This window comes from Acomys russatus, chromosome 15 (genome assembly GCF_903995435.1).
Source record: "Acomys russatus chromosome 15, mAcoRus1.1, whole genome shotgun sequence".
Taxonomy (NCBI): Eukaryota; Metazoa; Chordata; class Mammalia; order Rodentia; family Muridae; genus Acomys; species Acomys russatus.
In genome coordinates, this window is record NC_067151.1 from 34,154,472 (window position 1) to 34,177,005 (window position 22,534).

Here is a 22,534-nt window from a genome sequence, read left to right on the forward strand (position 1 = left end):
CTGGGATTAGGATAGAAGCATATGGTGGTGGGGCATATTCTCTCAGCTGTTAATGCATTCCAGGAAGCAGCTAGGCTTTTAGGTAAGAAGTATGGAGAAACAGCTGATGAGTGTGGAGAACCCTTCTTTTTTTAATAGGAAATCTCTTTTGACTTGGCCAGAATGGAGGATGGAGTATTGGGAAATGCCTTGGAAAGAGTGCACGTGGAAGAGGAAGAAGGAGAAAAAAAACCAGAAGATGAATCTTTGGTAAGAAATAATAATGTAGATGAAGAAGCAAGGGAAGAATTGAGAGAGCAGGTTTATGATGCCGTGGGAGAAAAAGAAACCAAAGAAGCCAAAGGAACTGATATAGAAGACGAAGGTGAAGTGGGAAAGGGTGGAAAAGAAGATATGGATGTAAGTAAGCCTGTCGAGGAGCTACAGGAAAAATTAAATCGGCTTCAGTTAACTGAATCCTCTGAAGAGGCAAAAGAAGCAGCAATACCAGGACTGAATGAAGCAAAGGGCACTTCTGGGAAGACAGAACAGGAATCATTGTGTACTGAGAAAGGAAAATCAACTTCTGGGGCTTGTGTTCAAAATAAAGAATTCAGAAAAATGTCAAGAGGAGGGACTGGAAATAGTAAGCTTGGAGAAAACGCAAAAAAAAAAAAACCCAGAAGATCAGCCTGTTGGGGCTCCAGAAAAGCAGGGCACCTCAATGAAGGTAGATGCTCTAATAATAGAGCCCACAGTCAAGCCAGTGGACTTGGTGGGGGGGGGGGGGGAAACCAAAGGATCAAGTAGCTACCTCTGAGAGTGAAGTAGGGAAGGCTGATCTTGAGCAACTGTCAAGGCAAGATGTTGAAGTGTCGCCAGTGGTAGCTGCAGAGATCGGACATTCTCTGAGAAACCCGAGCAGGAGATTACGGTTCTTCCCAACAACGGTTCAGCTGCAGGAGGTCAGACTCCTAGTGAACCACAGACTTCTGCAGAAAGACTGACAGAAACTAAAGATGGCTCAAGTGTAGAGGAGGTCAAGGCAGAGCTGGTTCGTGGACAGGAGGAAGCTATGCTACCTGTAGAAGAGTCTGAGGCAGCTGGTGATGGGCTTGAGGCCAAGGTAGGCCAGAGGGCCACGGAGAAAGCACCTGAAGACAAATTTAAGGTAGCTGCTAATGATGAGACACAAGAGAGAGAGAGAGAGATGAACAGATGAAAGAAGGTGAAGAGACTGAAGGCTCAGAGGAAGAAGACAAAGAAAATGACATGGCTGAAGAAACACCAAATGAATCCGTTCTTGAAAACATGTCTCTTCAAGAAAACAAAGAGGAGGTTGGGAATTTAGAGCTTGCCTGGGATATGCTGGATTTATCCAAGATCATTTTTAAAAGGCTAGAAAGAAAAGAAGCCCAGCTTTATGCTGCACAAGTCCTTCTTAAACTTGGAGAAGTTAGTGTTGAATCTGAGAATTACATCCAAGCCGTGGAGGAGGAGTTCCAGGCTTGCCTAAGCCTGCAAGAACAGTATTTGGAAGCTCATGAGCACCTCCTTGCAAAGGCTCACTAGCAGTTGGGTTTAGCCCGTTGTTACAGCTCTCAGTATGATGAGGCAATGCCACAGTTTGGCAAATCTACTGAAGTCATTGAGAAAAGAATGGCTGTACTAAATAAGCAGATGAAAGAGGCTGAAGGCTCCTTTGCTGAATATGAGAAAGAAATTGAGGAGCTGAAAGAACTGATAACTGAAAGTAGAGAGAAGATAGAACATGCCAAGGAATCTCCACATAGTGAGAATGTAGCTGAGCTGGCCCTGAAAGCTACTCTGGTGGAGAGCTCTACTTCAGATTTCACTCCTATTGGAGCAGGCGCCGCAGCCTCTGTGATTGCCAATAGAAAACCAACAGATGGTGCTTCCTCATCAAATTGCGTGACTGATATTTCCCATCTTGTCAGGAAAAAAAAAAAAAAAGAGGAAACCAGAGGAAGAGAGTCCCCAGAAAGATGATGCAAAGAAAGCCAAACAAGAGCCGGAGGTGAACGGAGGCAGTGAGGACACTGTCTCCAGTGGAAGGGAACATTCAGAAAACATGGAAGCTGAGGCTGAGAATCAGTCTGAAAGCCGGGCAGCAGAAGAAGGGACAGTGGAGTCTGCAGCTACAGTTGAAAGTACTGCAAATAAAGAAGGAGCAGAACCTTCCTCTTGAGGGAATGTGGTTTTTTACATAATGTATTTTTTCACATTGGAAGATTCTTTTTGTATAACTTCAACAAAGATCATAGATGACAAGAAAAAAATGGAAGGGTTTGTTTTGGTTTACATATTCAGGGGCTTACATATTTAGCCTATATATACAGTCTGTCATGTTAAAGACAGCATAGAGGCAGGAACAAGAGACAGCTGGTCACATTGTATCCATAGCCAGACATCAGAGATTAATGAATGCTTTCACTTAGCTCACTTCCTTCATTTTATTCAGTTTAGGACCCAAGCCTACAGTATAGTATTACTCAGATTTAAGGTGAGTCTTCCATAGGAATTAACCTAATCTAGACATGCCTAGACATTTATGATTCTAAACTCTGTCAAGTTAACAATGTAAATCAGCCATCATAATTCCACTTTTGTCTACTTGACACCAAACATATAACTTTTAAGCCATAACCTTTCAACCCCTGTCACCATAGGCCATCAGTATTAGTCTGCTTTTCTATTGCTAAGATATAATACTGTGACCAATAGAAAATTGTTTTGTCTAAAATGATGGCAATCACATCTAATGCAACAAAGGGCAATAAATTGTGTGTAGAGGGAAGTGTTGTCCCAACATATTAGTACTGCTTTGGCTGCCCTACTCCTGAGAGGAGTTACCTTGGGAATTTGTCTTAGTGCATACCATCTACACCATCACACACAATACTTGAGTTCTAATGTTTAGCAAGAGCGGGCTTCATTCCACTCCTCTCACTCACACCTCTACATGAAATCTGATATCTTTCTGCCACTACTAACCTCAGTGTTGTTAGCTGGAGCCTCATCATGGCTGCTCACATCTAGCATCCCAATTATTTCTACCTCTGTCCTGCTGTAACTCGTTCCTCCACAAGGGAGTCAAAATGATCATTAAAAAAAAAAAAAAACTGGCAGGAGGAATGGGAGGATACAAGGGATGGCATAACCATTGAGATATAATATGAATAAATCAATAAAATTTTTTAAAAAGGTAAAAATAAGAGAAACAAAAACAATAAATGAAATACTCTTTAAAAAAAAAAAAACTGGCATATACCACTTTCTGTTTGAAACTGTCCAGCAGCTTCCTGCTGAATGGGACATGAGTGGCATCTTCTAACTGTGGTCTGTAAGACCCATGCCTGTGCCTTCTCCAACAGTTCTTGCCACCTTTGCCTCAGGTCCTCACCCTTCAGCTTCTGATGCACGGCTTTTTTCCCACCAGAAGGTCCTTGTGCATACTGTCTCCTAGTCTAAGAATAGGGGACCCCTTCTCACCCTCACATCTTATCCTCAGTGTCCCCAAATAGGTAGCAAAGCAAGTTCTCCTTACAGACTTCTCCATCCACTTGCATCCATTTTCCTATTCTATAATAAAGGTTTTATTATCTCTATTTTCTTTGTCTATTCTCTCTAATTCAGCCCTATGACAGTATACACTGTCTATAAATCCAGCACTGAATAGCTCAGAAATGACACCCAACAGTTATTTGTTTAATTAATTAGTTAATTAATTAATTAATTGGACTATAGTACATATAAGTAAGTAAAATAAAAAGTAGAAAGGCAGTTCCAGTAATAAAGAAAACTGCTAGTTGAATTCAGACTCTAGTAAAATTTAACCCAATGTGTCTGGAATAGGGTGTGTGTGTGTGTGTGTGTGTGTGTGTGTGTGTGTGTGCGTGTGTGCATGCATGTGTGTGTGCATGCATGTGTGTAAGAGAGAGAATTAATCAGAGAGAAGTACAGATAATGACATTTATTAAGCCTATTGAATATGTGTGTCTTACTTATGGTTTCTATTGCTACAGTGAAACATCAAGACCAAAAAGCAAGTTGAGGAGGTAAGGGCTTATTTGGCTTACACATCCACACTACTGTTTATCATCAGGAAGTGAGGACAAAAATTCAAACATGGCAGAAAGCTGGAGGCAGGAGCTGATGCAGAGGCCATGGAGGGGTGCTGTTTACTGGCCTGCTCCTTATGGCTTGCTCAGCCTGCTCTTTTTTATGAAACCAGGTCCACCAGCCCAGGAATGGTTCCACCTACCATGGGCTTAGCTCTCCCCCATTAGTTGCTAATTTAAAATATGCTCTCCAGACTTGTTACAGGCAGATGTTATAGAGGCATTTTCTCATCCGGGGTTACCTCCTCACAGAGACTTTAGCTTGTGTCAAGCTGACATAAAGCTATTTAGCATAATGTGCTTTATAAAGCACATGCATTTGTTACATGTTTTGTGATTTTCTTTATGAAATTTCACTGTAAATGTGAAATTTTCTATTATAACCTAAATAAAACATTCTTCTCCTGTCCTACATTCCTGTGGACATCTGAGAACATATTTACTTAAAAATGGTTTTCAAATTATATGATTGTGAAATTATGTCATATGAGTTAGGAAAAATTAAGGAACACAGCTCAATATGGCTCTAGTAAAACAGGCATAGGACCCACAAGGGTGGAAATCAAGCTTTGCAGTTGTGTAGAGCACCATCTCACCCTGCCCTCTTGATCTCTACAGTATTGAGTATGTATCCATCTGTTGCTGTGTTTCTGTACTTACTCATACAGTGTCTAACTCAAAGCAAACTCATGGCCTCATTTTCTTTCATTGACTATTCCTTACTGGAAAAAAAAAAGAATGAAGAGACCAGTGTTTTCATTTAGTATGCCACAATGACACATTTGTACATACATAGAAATTTAGCCATATGTGGTAGTACAGGCTTTTAATTCCAGCATTCAGGACACGGAAATAGGCAGCTATCTGGGTCCAAGGTCAGCCTGATCCACCTAGAAAGATCCAGGGCAGCCAGAGCTACACAGTAAAACCCTATTTGAAAGAAAGAAAGGAAGGAAGGAAGAAAGAAAGAATTACAGTCAAGGATTTTGAAGTTTTCATTGAATAATATAATTACAGAGAGCTTTAGAGTAGTAATTTAGCAATAATTTTTAAGAAGATTTTGACAGATTCAAAGTAAGTAAACATTAAAACTTGAGGATATCCTTTTCAACCCATTACTATCATTTTAAAGCAGTTTTCTGCCTCCATTTGGCAGCTATAAGCTATATATAAGCAGCTATAAGCTATACTCCATGTAACTAGGCTAGGAGAGAGAACTGGAGAACTAAGTTCAGCCACAGCAGCATTGACGATGTTCTGTTTGTCTCATTCAGTTTCAAGACTCTTTTTTATTTGAGACTACAAGATCATTTCTTGCCTCCTCATACTTATTTTAAGCCATTGCGTTTCTGAGTGATTTGTTATGCTGCTATGACTAGCTGATAGAAAAGGTGGAGCCTCTCTAAAACTGGTATAATAGTCTTTTAACAAAATGGCTATTTAGTACATGCAATGGTCCTTACACACATCTCATCAATTTACTTTTCCCTGGCGTGGGTGGGAAGAGAAAAAGGAGGCTGAGTGAGTTGGAAGCCGGCCGGTGTAAGTCTAGAGAGGGCCATTGGTGTGGTGCTGGAGACTTTCTTGTAGACTTCCCTGATTGGCAGCAATTCAGGCCCTAGTCTAAGAATTCGAAGGTGTGATTCTGATCCCGGTAATTGCAACTCCCTGGACTTCTCAGGCCTGCCCTCCCATCTCTCCATCGACCATCAAAAGAGCAAAATAAAACCTGCCTGGCTGGCTTATTCCACTGGCAAGACTGACTGAGGCTATGACATGATATCCGTTGAAATTGAAAGATGGTTATGCACACATGCACCTGAGATGATAGATGATATGACCTACAGCCTCAACTGATCACACTACTAGGCTTTTCTCAAAATTAATAGTTAAGAGTAAAGCATATAGCTCAGTCTCTTAATCCAAGATAGTCAGGAAGCACAAACTCAAGGCCTGTCTAGGCTACAGTGTGAATTCAAGACCAACTTGGGCAACTTGGCAAGGCCCTATGTCAAAAATGCAAAGCAGAAGCTAAAACTATAGGTCATTGTTGTAACACTTGCCTATCATGTATGAAGCCATAGATTTCTTCCTCAGACTAGGCATGCAGACACGTGCCAGTAATTTCAAAACATAGGAGACTGAGCCAGGATGATGAGGTGAGCCAGCTTAAGCTACAAGGTGAGGCCTTTCTGTTAGAGGTTGGTCTGATGTATTTTGATGCTAATTACTGGCCCCTGAGGTCTGCCTGCTGTCTTTTAATGTGCCACAACTATTGCTATGTAACCTTGCCTAAAAACTTACTCCTATTTGACCAATAAAAAGCAGACACTCGGGCAGGCAAATGGATAGGCATGGCAAAGGTTCGACAGCCTTTGAGAACAGAGAGGAGAGGATCTTGGGAGGGAGAGAGAGAGAGAGAGAGAGAGAGAGAGAGAGAGAGAGAGAGAGAGAGAGAAGGGACAGAGGAGAAAGAAGGAGAATCTCCATGGGATGGAAAAGGAACTCTGAAGTTGTTCATGAAAAGAAATGGCCCAAATGAACAACCTTAGCAAGTATTTTGGGACTGTGGATGGGAGGCAGCCCAAACAGAAATTATTAGAAGCAGATGCAATGGGATGGAGACTGGGAGATAATGGAGGATGGCTTAGGAGGTAATATCTGTCTTGCCCCAGGTAAAGGCATACTCTAAAATACATCAGGAGTCTATGTCTTTATTGATTGCAAAAGTGGGTTAAAAAATACCACCATCATAACTGTAGTCTAATCACAAATATTTATTAGGCCATACTTCTAAAGTAATCACAACACCATTCCATAAAAAGAATTTATTTTATCTTATTTATGAGAAAATAAAGAAAATGTTTTTGATATGAAGAATGTCATATACCTGAATTTTTATTTTACAAATAAAAGATGTATATACTCTAACATATGTAATTACTACTCTTAATTGATTTATAACTGGCTAGCCACTGATAATTATTCCACTTCCCAAGTAAAGTAATTGAAGCTGTGAAGAGTAAGTTCTGAAAGGTTGAGCTACAAAAAGCAACATAGTCAGAATTTACAGCCAGGATACTCTCATTTCCAAGCAAGTTTACTCAAAAGAAGTAAAAGCAAGGGTGGAGGGATGGCTCAGCACTTAAGAGCACTGGCTGCTCCTCCTAAGGACCTAGGTTAAAGTCTTAGCAACTCATGGTGGCTCACAACTGTCTATAGCTCAAGTTCCAGGGGATCTGATGCCCTCTTCTAGTCTCCTAGGGCACCAGGCATGCAAGTGATGTACATATGTACATGCAGGCAAAACACCCATATGCATAAAATAAACGTAGGCATAAACAAATAACATGTTTAAAGAAGGCAAACCAGCCTTAAAGGCTCACACACATCATGTATTTTGAGAAAGTAGCTGCATTTGGGATGACGGCCAGCTGTCTTGAGGAAAGCAACATAGAAAACTGAGGGGATCAATTCTCTCTGCTTCAGATCCTAAGGGGATCTCTTTGTTCCCACCCTTGCTTCTTCCAAAGCTAGTGAATGAACCAAGAACCCCATAGACAACCTTTGAAGGCACCTGGGGCTAAATAAATTCAGCAAGTGGATATTAGACATGTCTTGGGCCTGGGCAGAGGGAGGCCTCAATTCTCATAGTGACTATGAGATTGTACCCTCTTAGGGTTTATCTGCAAGTACGTACATGTAAGAAAGGAATGTGAGAGATGTGTGTCACATCCCTCAAATACAGTTCTCTAGGCTATTTCTAGGGTTCCAAGTGAGGTCATTTTTAAGTGGTTGTTTTTTCTCTCATAATAAGGAGATACGTTATCCTTCAATAAGGTAGAACAATCCCTTCTTTCCTTACCAGCTCCCTCTCCCTCCCCCCCCATTCCCTATGAAGCTCCCGCCACCAGTTACATTTTAATATGTGACATATTTCACATTTTTCAACCCAGTTGGGAACAAGGGATGGATGGGTATTCTCTTATTAAGTTGAAATTTAAAATGCATTAAACATGATATTGACATCACAAGAACGTAGGCTTTTAGTATGGTTACTTCCAGGTGACTGGATGCACAGTGAATCTAAAACAAGTTTGAAGCTGAGGTTTCCAGAAGTAGATAAATGGCTGTGTCTTGTGGTCTTCACAGCTCAGTTTTACACTCATGTATGAATGATACGTGTTATCACTGCCGTCATTATTATCAGTTATTACTTTATGATGCCTTCATTAAGTGAAGGCTTTGTACTAGGTACCATCAAGGACTTTACCTTTCCAGAAGACAACGTCATAGAATTTAATGAGTGAATCATTTTCACTGTCAGGGCAGAGGTAAGATTAAAGGTTTTGACATGGTGATAAGTTTTAAAAATAGGTATAGCCCTGGAAAGCCCAGAGTTAAGCTTCAGGATTCCTACTTCCAAAGTCCTTCATGGGAAGAAGTTAATTGCAGATGCTCAGAGAGAAGAGGCAGAGAAACTATGGCCTGTTACAGAGAAGTTCAAGAAAAACAGAGCCTGAGAAACAGCCACTGGAGTCAGTACAAGATGGCGCTGATGAGCTTTGTGTCCTGTGTAGACAGGAAGCAGGTGGCAGGAAGTTAGCAGATCAGTGTGGGCCAGGAAAAAGGGAGAGGGACTTGACGACAAAAGGAAACCCAAACACGAGGTGGCAGTTGAGGGAAAGAACAAAGTCAAAGGAAAACATCCCCAAGAAAGTAGGAATTTAAAAATGATACATTTTGCTAATTATTGAAGTTAATTGGTGTGTAAGAGGGAAACCATTGTATAGTTCCTTCTATTTAGCAGATATATTCTAATTCCCTTAGTATTAAGTTAGGAAAATAAAGGTAAAAACTAAGCATGTGAGAAGAAAGTAAAGAAACGAATCACAAGACAATATTAGATGTATAAGAGAGAACAGCAATCCAAGCATAATGGCACACCTCTTTGATTCTAGCACTCAGGGAGGCAGAGGCAGGCAGACGGCTGTGAGTTCAAGGCCAATCTGGTCTACAGATTGAGTCGAGGACAGAGAAACCCTGTATCAAAAAACCAGAGAGAGAGAGAGAGACTAGCAGGTGGTGACACCATCTCAGGTGTGGAACACTGAAGATAAGAGAATTTGTGACACACAAAAAAAGACACAGAATAAAATGCTGATTAAAAGAAGAAGGTGAGAAAACAAAAATCACTAAAATAGAAAGGAAGGTAGAAGAGATACTCCAGGCCTCCATTCCAATAAAAAATAAAATAAAATAAAAGGAGGAGATGCTACATCTAGGGGAGGAATTTGAAAAACCGAGAAAGGACTGGGACGCCAGTGATAACTGCCATAGCGGATGCACACCTGTTGATCGGTGGCAGAGTCTGTACAGTGGAAGCCATTGTGAGTCTCCCAGGCTCACACTATGAGACAGCGCCCGCCCTCCCCGGAGAAAGGATACAGCGAGCAAAGAGGCAGAGATGCCAGTCCCCTTCCAGCACCAGAGCCTGCTGAGATGACCACATTAGTAGTGGCTGTGCAAGAAAAGAAGTGTGCTAGAGCAAGCAGCAGCTCTCTAAGGGGCCCACAGACAACAATGTGAGAACTCAAAGTGGGGGGAGCATCTTAAAGGCCCACAAGAGCAAAGTAAAAGCTTAAGGAGGTGACATCTGAAATGTCCACAAGGAACAAAGTGGGAGCTCAAAGGGGGAACACTTGAAACACCTACAGAGAGCAAGTGGAAATTCAAAGTGGAGTGGGGGGACATTCATTTGACCCCCCAAATAAATAAATATAGCAACCAACATGTACAGCATCACCCTGTGGTCCAAGGACTGCCCTATGACACTTTGCTAGAAAGGTGTTCTCAGGGCCTACCCTAGGCCTTCCAAGTCAGAGTCTGGATTTCAACAAGACTGAAAATGAGTCATTTGTTAGTCAGCATTCTATCACTATAACAGATACCTACAAGAGTCAATGTAATAAAAGAACAAATTTATTTTGACATATACTTTGCACATTTTAGCCACCTTCAGTTTGTCCTGTTGTTTTGAGGTCTGTGGCAAGATGGCAAATTATGATTGGGATTTATGTGATGGGGCAAAGCTGCTCACCCCATGGCTGTACATGACAACAATCTCCCATAGAACATGCCTTCTGGTGATGTAAAGCCTCCCACTAATTCCCACATTATAAAATGGTCCATGCCTCCCTTCCCAGTGGCACCAAGCTAGAGGCCACTGACTCATGGGTCTTTTAATGCCGCATAAGATCCAAACTATGGTGATTCATATACACGTCCCATCTGAGAAGCACTGATTAATAACTTTGCCAGACATTTTTATGGAACTACAGGGAATCACAGAATTGTTAGTCTCCCTTTTAGTGTAGGTTTCGATCGCTGTGACGAGACACCATGACCACAGCAACTCCTATAAAGGTAAACGTTTAATTGAGGCTGGATGACAGGATCAGTGGTTTAGTTCATTATCATCATGACAAAAGTATGGTGGCGCACATGCAGACATGGTGCTGGAGAAGGAGCCAAGAGTTCTACATCTGGATCTGCAAGCATCAGAAAGAGAGTGAACCACTGGGCTTGGCTTGAGCTTCTGAACTCCAAAGCCTGTTTCCAGTGACGCACTTCCTCCAACAAAGCCACACCTACTCTAACATGGCCCTATATCCTAATCCCTTCAAATAATGCCACTCCCTATGAGCCCATGGGGGCAATTTTCATTCAAACCACCTCAGTCTCAATCCCAATCTATTGGAGATAGACAGTCTGTATGGTTACTAGGGATTTAAACCTAATAAAAAACAGAGTTCCTACCCTGGACCCTCTCTACTTTTGCCTTTGCACTCATTCAACACAGCCACTCCACAAAGTTGGTATGGATCTAGTAAGAGATGCAGCCTGGGGCCCTCAGGCTACTCTAGCTTACCTCAGTCCCCTATGGACTTCCCCTTGCTGCCTCACCTCCTTCACCACCTTAGGATTTGGGCCCTGTGAACTAACAACTAATATCAAAAGACAAACATCACTCTAACTCCAGATGCCAAGTCTCCCCACAAACACACAAACAGTATGATGAACCATGACAACACCCTTCCCCCAAGTCACCAATTCCTTAGTGATGGTCCCCAAGAAGGACAACTTAGACAAAATTTAAGACACAGAATTGAAAAGAACAATTATAAACATACTCAATGAATTCAGAACATTCAAAGAGGACACAAAAAGTACACCTGAATGAAAGCAAAGAGGACAAGAATACAATGATTGCAGTTCAAAAAAAAAAACACAAATGACTTAATTTTTTTAAATGAGAATTCAAGATGTGAAAATTAAATTAGGTGTGGTGGTGCATAGCTTCTATCCAAGCATTCAGGAGGCAGAGGCAAGCTTATCTGTAGAGTTCAAAGACAGCCTAGTCTATATAGTGAGTTCAGGCTAAACTAGGTATGTAATAAGACCATGGGGTGGGAGGTGGGACCGCAGACAGAAGATAGAGAAAGTCAGAGCTTCAGGACAAAGTAAAGGAACTGGATCACCCAATCAAAGAAAATGGTAAGTGAGAACCAGAAGGATCAGGGACTCCACAAGAAAACCTAGAGAGACAACTAACCTGGGCCCATGAGGCTCACAGAGACTGAACCACCAACCATAGAGCATGCATGGACTAGTACTAGGCCCCCTGAACATACATAGCAGATGCATAGCTTGCTCTTCATGTGGATCCCTCAATAACTGGAGTGGGGGCCCTCTCTGACTCTGATGTCTCCCTTTGGATCCTGTTCCCTTAACTGGGATGCCTTGTCTGGCCTCAGTGTGAGAGGATGTGCCTAGTTCTGCAGCAACTTAATGTGCTATGAAGGATTGATACCTATGGGGGACCTCTCCTTTCTATGAAGAAAAGGAAAGGGGAGAATGGGGGAGGGGTGTGAAAAGGGCGGGAGACTGGAAGGAGAGGGAGTGTGCTGCAGTCAGGATGTAAAGTAAATAAATAAATAAGTTTTTAAAAATTAAAAATCACAAATATACAGGAAATTTGGGACACTATGAAAATACCTAATCCATGAATCATTGAAAACAAAATAAGAGACTAAGATGGCTCTACAGAGGGTACTAAAGAAAATATTTTGGGCTGAAAAGAAAGATTAACACACAAAGGGTCATAGAGTAAAAATGAACAATAATAGGATAGTTAATCAAAGGAGATCTAAGAAAACACCACAAAAAAAAAAATGAAGTAATAAGGTGGTTTTCCCAGTGCCAGGCTTATCCATTGCACTCTGGATGTGCTGACACCTGTGACTTCCCCAAGTGTGAGAAACTCAACTGCATAACTTGTGGTAGTCGTGGACCACATTCACACTCTTCCCACTCATGGAAAAAAAGGGCAAGAATTAATATGCATGTATTAATAAAAACCCTGAATGTTAATCCCAAGACAGTTATAGAAGGACAGTTCAATAACCCACTGTCCTCTCACCAAGCCAGGTCACTCTGACATAAACCAAACAGACACATTGGAAGTGAAGAGCACTATACATCAAATAACCATGACAGGCATTTACTGAACATTCCACCAAGGCACTCATTAGTGCCGATATGAAGCTAGGGAGAAGCCTCCATAGTTAAGAATGCTTACAACTATTGAAGAGGATCTAGGCTGGGTTCTCAGCATCCACATAGCAGCTCACTGCTGTCGGTGACTGTGGTTCCTAGGGATCGATGCCCTCTCCTGGTCTCTATGGGCTTCTTCATTCACACGGTACACATACACACACTCGGGCACACATACGCACAAAATAAAATAAAAACTCATTTAAAAAATAATTGATGTGCTTGTTGGCAAGGCATGTAACTTTTTTTGTAACTTTCTTCAAAATAGAGCACATATTGGGACATAAAGTAAGCCTCGCAAAAGTATAGGAAACCTGAAATAACAATCCTTGTTCTATCTGATCACAATAGAATAAAGCCAGGGTCCAACAGCAAGAGAAACTGCAGAAGACACACAAACACAGAAATTAAGCAACACATTATTGAATGTGGGATTGCTGAAGAAATTTTAAAAAGATAAAATGTAGAATCCTAGAAGAGAATAAAAATAAAAACACAAGATTAAAATATCTATGGAATAAAATAAAAGCAGTTCTAAGAGAAATTTTCATTGTACTGAGATTCCATATCAAAAATCTTTAGAGATCTCAAACAAATAACTTAATGAGGTACCTTAAGTCTTTGGAAAAATCAATAATAAATCAACTCCAAAAGCAGTAGATAGAAAGAAAAAATTAAAATCAAGGTAAGTATTAAGGAATAGAAATTTTAAAATGCTAGGATTCAATGAAATGGTGAGTTGGTTTTTTGAAAGACAAACAAGATTAACTACTCTTTAACCAAATTAACCAAAAGGAGTAGAAAGAAAATTTGAATTAATAAAAGTTAACAGCATATTCTTCTCTTACATAGCGCCCCACATTGCTTTTGTACCTGCTTTGAATGGCTCAAACTTCCTGTTATAACAGTTCCACAGAATCTAACACCGTCTTTTGGCTTCTGTGGGCACCTGAACTCAGTTGCACATATCCACACACAAGCACACATGCATACAAAGACTAAAAATAAAACAAAACAAAATTATAGATGAAAAGAAAGGCATTACAACAGATATCATTGAGACATTCAGAAAATCATGACTATATACCTTTAAAAAAAACTATACCCCACTAAATTGGAATTTATAGATGCATATGACATACCAAAATTAAACCAAGATGAGATAAACAATTAAACAGATCTATAACCATCAATGATAATGAAGCAGAAATAAAATGTCTCCCAACTAAAAAACATCAAAGCCAGTCAGACCCATCATAAAATTCTACCAGATCTTAAAAAAGGAAAAATCTAACACCAATATTACTCAGATTCTTCCATAAAATCAAGAAGGCTTCTGAACTCTTCTTATGAAGTTGGCATGTTAGTGGCTGTTTTTAAAATGCATATCTGTGTTGCAGTTTCTCTCTTAACCCAGCTAGCACCCAAATAATTGAGACTGGGTTATGTTAATTATTTAATAAACTTTACAGCACAATACTGAGCAGTTATTATTCTATTCTTAACCCTCTATGTTAATCTGGCTCCCTCTTGGCCAAAATCCCCAAGATACTTGCATGTTATAGATTTCTCTGCTCCAGCCATTCTTTTTTCATGTTGTCTCCTGAATCTCTGCCCACGGCTGAATTCCCTGTCCCCCCTCCCCCCAACCTCTCTCTCTCTCTCCTTCCCTGGCTGGCAGGAAGTTCAGCCCTATTCTCTTCCTTGCTCAGCAATTGGCTGTAAGCTGCCTTATTATGGAGCAATGTTTACACAATATTGAGACAGAAGATTCTCAGAACTAGAATTGCAAACCAGATATGAGAAGGGGCACAGAAACCAACATTTGAGTCTTTACACAAAACTCAATAGTATTATCCTGATACAAAACCAGATACAAAACAAAACAAAAAAGAGAAAGTTACAGACCAACCTCCCTGAATATATGAATACAAAGTTCCCAATAAGATAGTGGCCAAATTAAAGATCACATTTTAAAGACCATTGATTATTATCTTTGTTACTTCATTCCAGAGATGCAAGGACAGTTCAACATACATAAATCAATAAATGTTAGTACATCACATAAATGGATTCAAAGTCAGAAATCATGTGATCATATCAATAAACACAGAAAAAAACACCTTTGGATAAAAATCCAACATCTTTTCATATAAAAGAGAGGCTAAGCATGGAGGGGACATGCCTCAACATAATAAAAGCTATCACCAACAGCAGAAAAACTCAAAACATCCCCACTAAGATTAAAACAATAGTGTCCACTCTCCCCAGTCCTATTTAATATACTGATTGATGTCTTAGCTAGAGCAATAAGACAAGAGAAAAAATCAAAAGATACAAATAGAAAATTGAGTAAAATCATTCCCAATTGTACATGGTATGATTCTATACACAATTCCACCAAGAAAACTCTTGAAGTGATTAACTTTCAACAAAGAGGAAGGACACACAATTAGCACACACACACACACACACAATCAATCAATCAATCATCAACTTTCTAATAGCAGTGAAAAGCATACTGAAAAAGAAATCCAAGAAACAAGCTCATTCTCAACTACCACAAAACCACTTAAGAATAAACCTAACCAAGTAAATGAAAAAACTCTACAATTAAAGTCAGGACATTAGAGAAATAAACTGAGAAAGACACTAGAAGATACAAAGATTTCCTGTGCTCATAGAATAGAAGTAATCTTGGTGAAAATGGCCATCTCACCAAAAACTATCTCTAGGTTCAATATGATCCCAGTCAAAATTCCAGAACTGTTCTTTGCAGACATAGAGAAAATATTTTGAAAATGTATATGGAAGTACAAAAGACTAAAAATAGCCAATCTAGAACAAAAGTAATACTGCAGGAGCTACCACCAAATCTAACTTCAGTTATATCACAAGGCCATGAAAATAAAAAACAATGTGGTACTGGCTGGTACAAAAGCAAACAAATAAACCAGTGGACTAGACGACCCATATATAAATCTACACAACTACAGCAACCTGATTTTTGATAGTTAGCAAAAGTACAAGTTGATGAAAGGGCAATATCTTCAACAAATCGTGCTTGGAAACCTGGATATCAACATGCAGAAAAATGAAAGTAGATCCTCCTCTCATCTTGAAAAAAAACTCAACTTCAAATGGATCAAGGACCTCAACAGAAGGTGTGATACCCTGGAACTGCTAGAGAAGAAAGTATGGCATACATTTCAGCATTAGGCATATTAGAGACTTCGAAAATAGGACTCCAGTGGCACAGGTAAGAACAATAACCAACACACAGGATCGCAATGAAACTAAAAGGCTTCTGCACAGTAAAAGAAACTCATTCAGGCAAACAGCATTCCCAAAATGGGAGAAAATATTTGTCAGGTGTAAGTTTGACAGAGAATCAATGTCTAGAATAGTCAAAGAACTCAAAAGCCTAAACACTAAAAAAAAAAAAAAAGAAAGAAAGAAAGAAAGAAAAAAAAATATTACAAAATGGGCTATGGAACTAAACAAAATCATCAAAAAAAGAAATACGAACAACTAGAAAACCACATTTTCAACATCTATGTCCACTAAAAAAAATAGAGAGAGAGATTAATACTATTTTAAAATTCCATTGTACTCCAGTTAGACTATAAATGACAACTCGGGGTTCAGCGGTTAAGAGCACCTGCTAGTCCCGCAGAGGACCTAGTTTAGTTCCCAGCACCCACATGGTGGCCCACAACTATCTGTAACTTCAGGCGCAGGGGCTATGATGCTCTTCTGGCTTCCACAAGGACCAAGCTCATATTTGATACACATACATACATGCAGACAAAACACTTACACACATAGAAAAATTTAATTAAAAAGAGTGTAAATGACAAATACTTGCCATGGATGTAGAAAAAGAAGAACCCTTGTACAATTTTGGTGGGAGTGTGAACTAGTTCAGTAACTTTGGAAACCAATCTGGGGTAAAAATTATAAGTAGAACTACCATATCACACAGCCATACTACTCCTGAGCATAATTCTCAAAGGATTCTATATCATACCATGGAGATGAATGCACACCTGTGTTCATTGCTGCTCTATTTACAATAGGTAGGAAAAGAAATCAGCATATATGTCTATCAAAAAATGAACAGAAAATATAATCAAGTATGGTGGCACATGCCTTTAGCCATGGCACTCGGGAAGGACATCTGAGTTTGCGGTCAGCCTTATCTACATATTGAGCTCCAGAATAGTACATAGGACTACATAGAAAGACCCTGTCTGCATTTTGTTGTTGTTGTTGCTGCTGCTGCTGCTGCTGTTGTTGTTGCTAAGATACCATCCTTTCATCAATGTGTGCTTCTACTAACTGTAAAAAAAACAAAAAACAAAAAAAACAGGTAGCTATGGAAGTTGGTCAGGGAAGCCCTGGGTCCTCCAAAACAACACAGGCTCCTGTCACTCTTCTTGATTAAAATTAGATAAGACCCCTTTGCTGAAGATGTCACACATCTCAGCTGACTAGCTTCCTAAGTACCAGAGTATGCTACTCAGGGAAGAAAAGGTATTAGGGCTTTTACCCAATCATTCATGGACCACAAAACCAAGCTGCTAGGTAAGACATGCCACCTGTGCAGCAGTAACACATCTGTCGTGACAATAACCAACTGTCCTCTGGTTAGATTTGAGACCTACTCACAGGAAAGAAACAGTTAACATCCTATGCCTAGGGAGCTATTAGGCCCAGCTCACTAATGTCATCCAACTAAATCAACACTGCATCAAAATGTCTTCTAAACAATCTAGGCTCTGGATTTTGGAATAGGGTCACAGGAACTATGTGAGAGACAGAAAATGGAATAGAGAGCTGCAAAATGTCATCCTGTAGATGTGACATGGCCATTGAAAGATAAATTCCCAGTTATGATGGCCTGCATTTGGCCTGCACAAGAGGAGTAGTTCACAGGACCCTAGCTCCTAATGCTTAGGTATTGGTTATTAATGGATTCTGAAAGAGAAGGAATCAATGTCTTCAGCTTTACGCCTACTTATGAGCCCACCAGGCTCCAACAGATAGCTCCCAAACCATGGTCACACAAACGGTCCTCATTAAACTCAGATCATCAAATAACAACAAAAATAGGCATTGGTATGAGAAAGAGAAGGTAAGGGGGATGACAGGAGGCTATAGCAAGATGAGAGATGGTGGGGCATGAGAGTAGCCAGTACGTATCCTGTACAATGTGAAAATGTCAAAGAATAAATGAAGGGGGAAACTGAGTGAGGTGTGGTGGCATATCCTTTTAATCTCAGCATCAGCCTGGCATACACATCAAGTTCCATGATAGCTACATAGTGAGGCCCTGTCTCAAGAAACACAAGCAAGAACAAAAATTATTGGGCATCTACAGCCTGCCATGTGCTGTACTGCATACCACTAACAACTACCCAAGGGTGTCCCTACCCTCCAGCTTTAATCATGATCATTGTTGCCCAAAGAAGATGCCTTGAGAGCTGATGAGGTTCATCTAAACTTTAGGGCTCTGTGAGTAAGAAATGATCTGAAATTAGAGGTGTTCACCAGTCAACCTTGACTTCTAGATTCTACTGTTAGAAGGGATAATAGCACAGCTGTGCCAGAAGATAATCGTGTGTAATGCCTGGCTACTAAAGGAAGTGACTTCCTTGTGAAATTTGGTTTTACCATTTTTCCTGCATCAGAATTTGGTCTTACCCTGCAATTTTGACTCCCATCACATACCCATTTTGCACTGGAGGATCAGCCCATAAAGTCAGATTATGCAGCCTGGATTTCCTTTGCCTGAAGGAATGTAACAAATGCCTGAAGGAAATAGCTGGAGAGAAAAGATTGATTTTGTCTCCCAGTCAGAGTTTTGATGCATGGTTGGCTGCTCCATTGTTTCTAGGCTGTGACTGAGCAGAAATATCATAGAGAAAGGACATGGCAAGGGGAAAGTTGTTCCCATGGAAACCAGGAAGCAAGGAAGAGTAATAGGAAGAAGCAGCCAGGGCCAAGATATACACTTCAAAGATATCTCCTCAGAGGACTTCTTCCTTTAACTTAACCCCACTTCCCACAATGTCGCTACCTCTAAACAGTGCAGTCAAATTTTGGATTCATTTTAGTTAAACTGTTGATTGGGAAGATCACAGCCTACACAGCCCAGTCATCTCTAAAACACCACCACAGACACATCGAGAGATGTACTTCATCTATAATCCCAGGCATCTCTCGAGACAGCTCACAATGGTGTTATGTGAATCGAAAGCCTCTTTGGACACTATGGTCACATTCGTCCTTGATCTTCTTAAGGGGTCCTTCCTTTCACAAGATGAACAGAAGCTCTTATGAGTGTGTGCTTGAGTTCAGGTGCTGGCTTTTCCCTGTATGATCTTGCATAGGCTCCTTACCTCTCTGAACCTCAGTTTCCTTCCATGGAACAACTCATAGTTTGCTATATGTTTCTGAGACTATTTGAATAACCAGCAGCCATGGAGGATACTACTGTCTTTAGTCAGGGTTTCTATTGCTGTGATGAAACACCATGACCAAAAAGCAAGTTGAGGAGAAAAAGGCTTATGCGGCTCACATTTCTACAGCACTGTTCATCATTGAAGGAACTCGAACAAGACAGAAAGCTGGAAGCAGGGGCTGATGCAGAGGTCATGGAGGGGTGCTGCTTACTGGCTTGCTTCCTCATGACTTGCTCAGCCTGCTTTCTTATAGAACAGAGGCCTACCAGCCCAGGATGGCACTACCCACAGTGGGTTGGTCCTTGCCACATTAATCACTATTTAAGATGATGCCTTACAGTAGGAGCGTATGGGGACATTTTCTCAACCGAGGTTCCTTCCTTTCAGATAGCTCTAGTCTGTGTGTCCAAGTTCACATAAGAGTAACCAGCACAGCTACTTCTTGTTACTAATTAGGAGATCTTGGGTAAGCTATCTAATTTCTCTGTGCCTTGGATCCCTTCTGAGGGAAATGCAAACTGAAATGGAATCTGCTTTATACAGTTATCATGAGAAAATATATTGCTCCATATCTGTTTTAGATCAAGTTGCATTGCTATAACAAAATACTAGAGATCAGGAAGTATATAAAGAATATAAATTTACCTGTAATCCCAGCACTGGGGAGGCAGAGGTGGCCAGATCATAATGAGTTTGAGGCCATCCTGATCTACAGAGTGAGTATAGGACTCAAAGGCTACACAGAGAAACCCTATCTTGAAAAACCAAAAAGAAATGAAGGAGGAGGAGGAGGAGGAAGAGAATGACGAGGACAAGGAGGAGGGAGATGAGGAGGAGGGGGATAAGAAGGAGGAGGAGGAAGAGGGGAAGAGGAGCAGTGGGAGGAACAGAAGGAGGAGGAATTTATTTGATTCACGTTTCTGGGTACTAGGAAGATCAAGAGTACGGTACCCACCATCTGGGGTAAGACATCAGACTGCTCCTTATTCTGAAGGAGGTCATCACATGGCTGGGCAGATCTCCCTAGCTCAGGTACCCTTCCCTCATGGCGACCTCACTTTCACGAGCTCAATTTATCCTAATTACCTCCCAAGTGTTCCACATTTAAATGCCATTGGCATACTAACTTAAGGATTGGGTTTCCAACACATGAGCTCTTGAGGAACACACTATAACTTAGGCAGTATCAATAAGTATAAGTTACGTTTTCTATTGTATTGATAGTTTTTCTCCTCCTTATCTTCCTTTCCTATAAGCACCACTGATTTTCAGATGTCGATAGTGAACAGCATATAAATTCTCACTAAATACTCTGAATAATTTAAATAGAGGTGTCAGAGCTAAAACTGGCACCTGCAGAGGTTAAGTGACATGCTTTAAACCAGGTGCTTATGATATAATTTTAGCATGTTTTATGCTCTTTTTAAATTGTTTTATTGTCAAATATGTGTGCTTAGTGTTGAGGAAGATAAGCTTTTCTTTTTAATTGGGGGAAAGTTGTACACAGTGGTGAATGCCCTATGATCCAGCACTCAGAAAGTTGAGGCAGAAGGATTAGACAGTTGAGGCCAGCTAGGACTACATAGTGATATTTTGTCTCCAAACAAAACAAAATAAAAACTTAATAATGACCATTACCTGTACAAAGACACAGTTAAAAAGAGTGTTGGAGTACATAGTCAGATTTAGGGGGCTAAAAAAATGCAGCATTAAAATGTTTCTGCATTGATTTAGGAGGGAATAGTCAATGTATCTGTGTGGAGGAGTGGGGAAAAAAACAATGTGAATTTTTAAGCTTAGTTTCCTTTAAAATCTACATGTGTGTTCAGGTTCAAAGAAAGATGAGATACTTTGGTTACTGCCATTTGACTTCATTGATAGCAGAAGAGAGATGAGTTCTTGTTGAGAATAATTTTCACCTGTAACCATGGCAACATGGGAGAATGCTAAAACAAATCAATATCTGAGCAGGTTGCTCTGGACAGACTTATCAGGCAGTGCTCTCTCTCTGAGAGGTTACACTTATGCCCTTTTGTACTAAGATCAGTGCTAGAGAAAGCCACACAATATCCCTTTTAGTAATAACAGTGCCTTTATGAATTCAGAATTTGAAACCAACTGACATGTTGACTTTGGGAATATACAGCACCTGCTAGATTCTAGGTCCAAATCCTGGCACATGTCAAAGCATAGTGCTTGCCTTCTGGAACTTCCCTGAGTAAATGAGTTAATAATTGGGGCTGTAAGGCTAATGTCTGACATGCAGTACATTCTATGAATCCTGTGGTGGTTTAAAGAATGGCCCTCTTGGGCTCATATATTTGAATGTTTAGCCACCAGGGAGTAGAACTCTTTGATAGAATTAGAAGGATTAGGAGGTATGGACTTGTTGGAGGAAATGTATCACTAGGACTGGGCTTTGAGGCCCAATCTCTCTCTCTCTCTCTCTCTCTCTCTCTCTCTCTCTCTCTCTCTCTCTCTCTCTCTCTCTCTCTCTCTCTCCAAATTAGATGTAGCTCTCTGCTACTATTCCAGTGCCATGCTTACTGCCATGTTCCTTGCCATGATGATAATGAACTTACCCTCTGAAAGTGAACATGAGCCTCCAACTAAATGATTTCTTTTGTAAAAGTTGCCTTGGTCATGGTGTCTCGCCACAGCAATAGAACAGTGGCTAAGACAAATCCTGTATTATCTGCAGTGACTCCATATTGTGAGACAGAAAGGGCTGAAGGTGAAGCTCTGTCCTCTAGTTCTCCATGCCATTTCCTCACGTCAAGCCTCTTCCAGGCCAATGGCTCTTGTAGTAATTCTCACACTTGGTGACGTGGGCATGAAAGGCTATCCATGCCAGTGTTGGTCCATTGTTCCACTCAAAGAATAGCTGGTTTATTATTCTTCTGGTCAGAAAAGGCAAGATAAGAGAGGCCCCACCGCGCCCAGTCCCACCCGACAGAGACCCCCAGCCGCCGCACACCCGACAGACCCCCAACGCCGCACACCCTACATACCCCCCAACGCCGCACACCCGACAGACACCCCCAACTCCGCACCCGACATACACCCCCAACTCCTCACACCCGACATAGACCCCCAACGCCTCACCCCGACATACACCCCAGCGCCCGCACACCCGACTAGACCCCCAACTCTCACACCCTACAGACACCCCCAACCCTCACCCACTACAGACACCCCCAGCCTCACACCCTACATATACCCCCAACTCCTCACCCCCTACATACACCCCCAACTCCTCACACCCTACAACACCCCAACTCCACACCCTACATACACCCCAACTCCTCACACCCTACATACACCCCCAAC

General features: G+C 40.9%; 1 pseudogene; it reads left to right on the forward strand.

The window, feature by feature from the left end:
- Positions 1–2,188, forward strand: part of LOC127198996 (nuclear autoantigenic sperm protein-like) — a 35,661-nt pseudogene extending 33,473 nt beyond the window's left edge.
- The last annotated feature ends 20,346 nt before the right edge of the window (positions 2,189–22,534 follow it).